Here is a 6000-nt window from a genome sequence, read left to right on the forward strand (position 1 = left end):
AAAGAGGAAGGTCCTCAACAAAACGGATGGACACATCGGCTGCAACAGTGGGTTCAGATAACAATTGCACGGGACCAGGCAATATTCCATTCTGTTGTCCATAGGACCTCAGAGTCAGAACTGGCTCCGTGGCACCTAACGATAACAACTCGTTAGAGCAGGTGAAAGTGTTAGTCTGCTATTAATGAAAGTACTAGTAATATAACATAATTTAAGATTTGGTTTGTTAAAATCTACTCTATCACAGCTCTCTTCCTTGCAGTAAAATGCCTCGTAAGCATCCCAGTAGGGGTGTTCTCACTCAGGAAGAGGCAAGGCAGGTCAGTTAGGTATGGAGCGAGAGACCTCAGCAGATGGTCCTCTGATGATTGCTGGAGAAATGTAGTTATCAATTGTTTCCTGAGAAATCTGCTGCTTTTGTCGCACTATTTGGGGTGCTGTGATCATTGCAATACCTGCGAACTGTTTCCTGTGATCATTGCAAAATCTGGTTTTTGTCATCTAGTTTAAGGTATATAGCTTGCTTGATTTCTGCTGTATTGTTGAAGCAGTTGGAAAGAGCAATCCCCAATGTTTCCTTCTGTTCCTCGCTTGCAGAAATAAACCTATTCTCTGTCTTTGGCTGAGACAGGCAGTCCCGACCACCCTTGTTCCTGACGTTGCTCTCAGTCACGGGGAGCAGTTCCTGGAATAGGAGATCATGCTTAGTACCGTAGAAGGTCAGCGAAAAAGAGGAAGACCCTCGGGAAGATGAAGTAACGTTGCCACTGCAACAGCGGGCTCAAGCCACGATTGTGAGGCGGGCGCAGAACCAAGCAGTGTCTGCTTCTTTTGTCACGATGAGTCCGAGCCAACTCAATGGCTCCGCTACCAACAACGCTCAACCTCTGACATTAGCAAAGACAGTACACTAAGTTCAGGTCAGTAATTAGAGTCTCTCTTACACCAGCAGGTTATAAAGTTTGCATATTGCTCACAAATATTGATCAGCTATTCTGAAGTTTGTCTTCTAAATGTGTGTTTCTATTCCAAGTATTGTTCAAATGGCTGCCGAGCATCTTCCCTTATTCCTGACTGCGGTCCTTATGGGACATGCTGCCCTAGTCCATTCTTTGACACCTACACGTTAGTAGTCTAGCAAGGTATTCAAGGGGGTACCCCCAACAAACGGAGGGTTTCTTTCCAATGCTATGTATTTAAATTTTTTTACAAAACTCTATCACCTTAAAATATTCTCCATTACACGTAATACATTTGTCAAAGCTGTGATTCCATTCTTGAAAACATTTTTCAAACTCGTGTTTGGATGCTGACAACACCTCACACAGAGTTAGGTCAGGTGAGTAAGGTGCGTGTGCTCTGTTTTGCCAGAAACTGGTGCACTGAGATGGCTGCGTGAGCAAGTGCACTGTCATGGTGCCAAAACCAGTCCCCCGTCTGCCACAAATCAGGCCTTTTTTGTCACACACTGTTACACAGTCTTTGCAGAACCTCTAAATAGAAAGCTTGATTAACAGTCTGACCTGGTGGAACAAACGCCCCCTCACATAAAAAAAACAAAACAAAGGAGCATAGTTTTGTGTGTGTGTGAGGGTGTTACCTCTCATACGTCAACCATGTTTTAGGTTGAAGTCAAGCCTGGAAAATATTTTTCAAACAATCTTGTCTCTAACCTTTAAGGTTGAGGTGGAACTACCGAGTATGATGGGAAAATCTCATCTGGTGGCCTACTACTCAGAGAGTCTGTGAATGAGAGCTGTGGGGAGGATTATTAGTACAGCCTTCAGCTGGGAGCTATAAATGCTAACACCTCAGATAATCTCCTTCCATGAGCTTCCTAATCTTAGAGCCCAGCCTGTTATCTTTGGCACACCTGAAGCCTTACTAAGTCTCTTTCATAAGGCTTTGAGGCTCAGCAGGACATCAGTGGATGAGGACATGTTGGGGTCACTACAGGGGTATGTCAGGGCAAAGCTCAAGATTTCTCTCTTTTCTTTGTAAAACTTTAGATCTTGCCCTGGCTTGCTGGCTTCCTCCAACTCCCTCAAGGACATTCAAAGCTTTTGAGAGGATTCCAGGCTCATCCCTCGTCTTCATGATCCAATCCAGGGCCATGTGGCTGCGCATCTTTTCATCTAGGGAATGTTGGGAATAGTAGAAGATGACTTTCTATCAGGAACACCTGGCTTCACAAAGCATTTCTAGGCTTCAATCCAGTGCAATGGTTGGGAAATAGTCATCAACTCCTGAAATTCCAGCATGGTCGTCCCCATGTTGGACTCCAGCATGGTCTCTGTCTCCAAACTGTAAAAAACTGTAGTGCTGAGTCCCAATGCTCTTGCTAGGGTCCCAGCAGCATCTAAAGTGCCACTGCTGAAGGGAGCTGCTGCTCGAATACTTTCCATAGTGAATCCTGAGGATCCTGTGGGAGGGCAGCTCGTTGAAGACAGCTGATGATGGCCACTGTAGCGGCATCTCGTCTGGCCTCATCTCGATCTAAAGTAGTCCAGCTGTAATCGTACTGTCTGCTAAGACTGTGTGTGCCTCACAACCCACGGGCTGTACGCTTCGAATGGTACAGTCTATGAGACTTGCTCATTTTGTGTCCCCTGTATACCTGGCACCTATTTTGTTGACCAAATAAATGACGACTGAAAGTTGCCAAAATAGTGCCCACCTGGGAGCATCACATAATTCACCAAGGGAGGTCCAGGAGTAGGCAGCAGCGACGCACAGACCAACACATCTTCACTTGGGAAGGCCACCCTCTCTTGCTGCCTGCCTTCCCCAAATCTCTGTAACAGACATGCCTTTGAAGGCCAGCTCCAGTCTCTGTGAGAGCAGACATGGGCAGTGGCATGTCTCAGGGTTCCAAGGTTCTGTCCACATTGGCTCTGCCCCTGCATGCTTCTCGCACAGTGTCCGCAGGCCTCAATTCTTGCAGTCCGACACTGAAATGGCGCAGCTCATGAATGTACTGAATTACCAAATAATCCCTTTTAGGTCATTCATTCATTCATTCAGATATTTCCCAGGATCTAAAGACCCATTGGGGATCCCTCCTCCTAGGCTCACTTCAATATGCTAACTTCTTAACATGTATTTTCTTCTTTAGCTGGTATGCTCTGCGGTAGTAGCCTCTTCATACATCAGTTTGTCATACTGTGGTGGCCTGCTGGAAGATATCGCACCCATATTTTAAATACCAACAGTCACTGAGGGTGTCAGCGGAGCTTCCAGACTGAAAACAAGAGTCGAAGGAAGGAAGAAGAGGCTAGGCACTTCTGAGGGATTATCCACTAGCCCCCTGGAAACAGCAGCAGAACCTTGTCTAACACAGTGTGAGGGCATTAGTCCCTTAGGTTGGAAGGCACTCAAAATATACCTGGGGAAGAGCTGCCGTACAAAATAGTCGACATTAATGGCATGGTTGGAGCAAAGCTTTTGGAACTTTCATATGCTGATGGGGCCTAAGTAAAACCAAGAGGAAACGACTGCAAACCTCCATGAATGTGCACTGTGACTGCAGGAAAATTGGAAGTGATAAACAATGGAATAGAATGAATAAAAATTGATATCCTAGACAAAACTGATCATTTTTAATTTAACAGTCATGATTTATTATTCCTGGAATGACAAATTGAGGGGCAATGCTGTTGCATTCATCATTAGAAAGACCAATTCAGCATATATCTTGAAATATGATACTGTCCGTTATATTATCATATTTATATGCCTACAAGGAAGAAAAGTTAATACAACTAGTATTCAAATTTGTGTACCAATCACTAAAGCTAATGATGAAAAAATTGAAGAACTTTATAAACTTTCAAGGAACTATGTGCTGTGGACTAGGCATTGCATTGCTAACTGAAAGGTCAGAAGTTCAAATCCACCAACTGCTCCAAGGATTTGAACTCCCATAATAATTTATAGCCTGGACCGCTGTGTGTTTTTGGAACTCCTGGGACCCTGGGAACCCATCAAAGATTCTGTGAGTCAGAATCAACTCTGGTCATGGTTTTAGTTTTGAGGTGACTTCTTCAACTTGGAATTGATCAAGCATGCAATCAAGCTGCAACCATGGATACTGGTGATTGGAATTTTAAAGGTGAAAACAAAGGAAGGATCAATACTTGGAAAATATACCCTTAGTGATAGAAATTAAGTTGGAGACCACATGATTGAAATTTTCAAGACCAATAACTTCTTCAATGCAAATGCAATTTGCCAACAACGTAAATGGTGACTGACCATATAGGAAGGACTCACCAGATAAAATACACAGGAATCAAATTGGCTATATCTCTGTGGGAATAGATGATGGAGAAGCTTAATATCATCAGCCAAAACAAGGTCAGGGACAGACTGGAACAACTGCTCATATGCAAATTTAGGTTGATGCAGGAGATGCTGAGCGTCTGTGTGAACTAGATATCCTGGGTGATACCCCGGTAGCGATGGAGCCCAGGCTCTCAGTCAGGTCTCAGCCTGATGACACCTCCTTGGTATCGCGGTCTTTTGCATAAGAGAGAGACCAAGCAGAGCCAGGACCTCTTTGGCCCTTTGCCTTCTGCTGGAACTAGATTCTGCATTTGACTCCTTGATCTCCTGTTGTATCACCTGCCAGTCCCAAGAGCCACCAGCTAACTACCGACATGGATTCATCCTGCCAACGTTGAGTTCATTGACTTCTGCATCCACAGCCGGTCACTCCCCGTTTCATCAAACTGCATCCTGTGTACAGCATCTCAAGTTAGGAGAAGCCTGACGTGAACAGGACTGACACTTCTTCTTCTACAACTGTGAGAGCCATTTCTCAATGTGAATCTTTTTTTCGTCTACAAATAACATTCATTGTCACTGGGTTTGCTTTCCCTTGAGAACCCAACCTAACACAAAGCTGGAGAACATGAAAACAAGATTTGAGCCAAACTACGACTTTGCCTGCATCCCACCTAAATATAGAGATGTCTCAAGAATAGATATGGATGATGTAAGGTATGAAAATAATAATCTATAACTTATCAAGGGTTCATGAGGGAGAGTGGACGGGGGAGGGAGGGGAAGAAAAAGAAAAAAAGCTGATATCGGGCTCAAGTGGGAAGAGAACACTTTGAAAACGATCATGGCAGCATATGTGCAAATGTGCTTGACACTGGATGAATGTATGGATTGTGATAAGAGATGTAAGAGCCCCCAATAAGAGTAATAATTGAAGATCAAATAAGTTGTGGGATGATATCACAAACATGTGAAGAAAGCAAACAGTTACTGAAAATACAAGAAAGAAAAAACCAAAATGGATGTCAGAAGAGACTCTGAAACTTGCTCATATATGTAGAGCACTTAAAGTAGGGGGAGGAAATGAAAGAGATGAACCAAAAACTTCAAAATGTAGCTTGAGAAGATATTCATTATAATGAAATGTGCAAAGATCTAGAATTACAAAATTAGTGATAACACACAACATATATCAGACTGAGACAACTGAAGAAAATATTCAAGCCTAGAGTTAGAATATTGAAAGATTCTATAATGAAAATATTGAATGATGAAGGAAGCATCAAACAACGGTAGCACAGCCAGGCACACTGGCACTTGGTAACAAGTAGTGTCAGTTTCTATCAAAATATGACAATTATGGAGGTGAGGTTCAGTGCACATGCGCTGATGGAAACAGGATGGCAAACAGTGCAGAGCTGAAGATTGGGGAGTCGAGACTGGCAGCTAGCTGGAAATCCAGGGCAGGCCGGGGACCTGAGAGCAGGTGAGAGATCTGGAGCAGGCTAGAGATCCAGAGCAGAGCTCTTGTCTACTCTTGGCCGAGTCCATTTCTGAGGACATCCTCAGCTGATGACAGCAAGGTGGTCAAACCAACTGCCCTTGCAACCCCTTCCAACCCCAAACATCAGAATTACAGCCCTGAGGGTATGGGAAGGGGGCGGGGTGGACATTGAGGGGCTGAGAGCATGGATAACTAACTGTACTAGGGGGTAT

At 44.0% G+C, this 6000-nt stretch overlaps 1 pseudogene; it reads right to left on the bottom strand.

The window, feature by feature from the left end:
- Positions 1–1895: 1895 nt before the first annotated feature.
- LOC101648956 lies at positions 1896–2906 on the bottom strand (annotated as a pseudogene).
- Positions 2907–6000: the final 3094 nt, after the last annotated feature.

Source organism: Echinops telfairi, unplaced genomic scaffold (genome assembly GCF_000313985.2).
Source record: "Echinops telfairi isolate 266 unplaced genomic scaffold, ASM31398v2 ScPeMD7_3533;HRSCAF=4204_0, whole genome shotgun sequence".
NCBI lineage: Eukaryota > Metazoa > Chordata > Mammalia > Afrosoricida > Tenrecidae > Echinops > Echinops telfairi.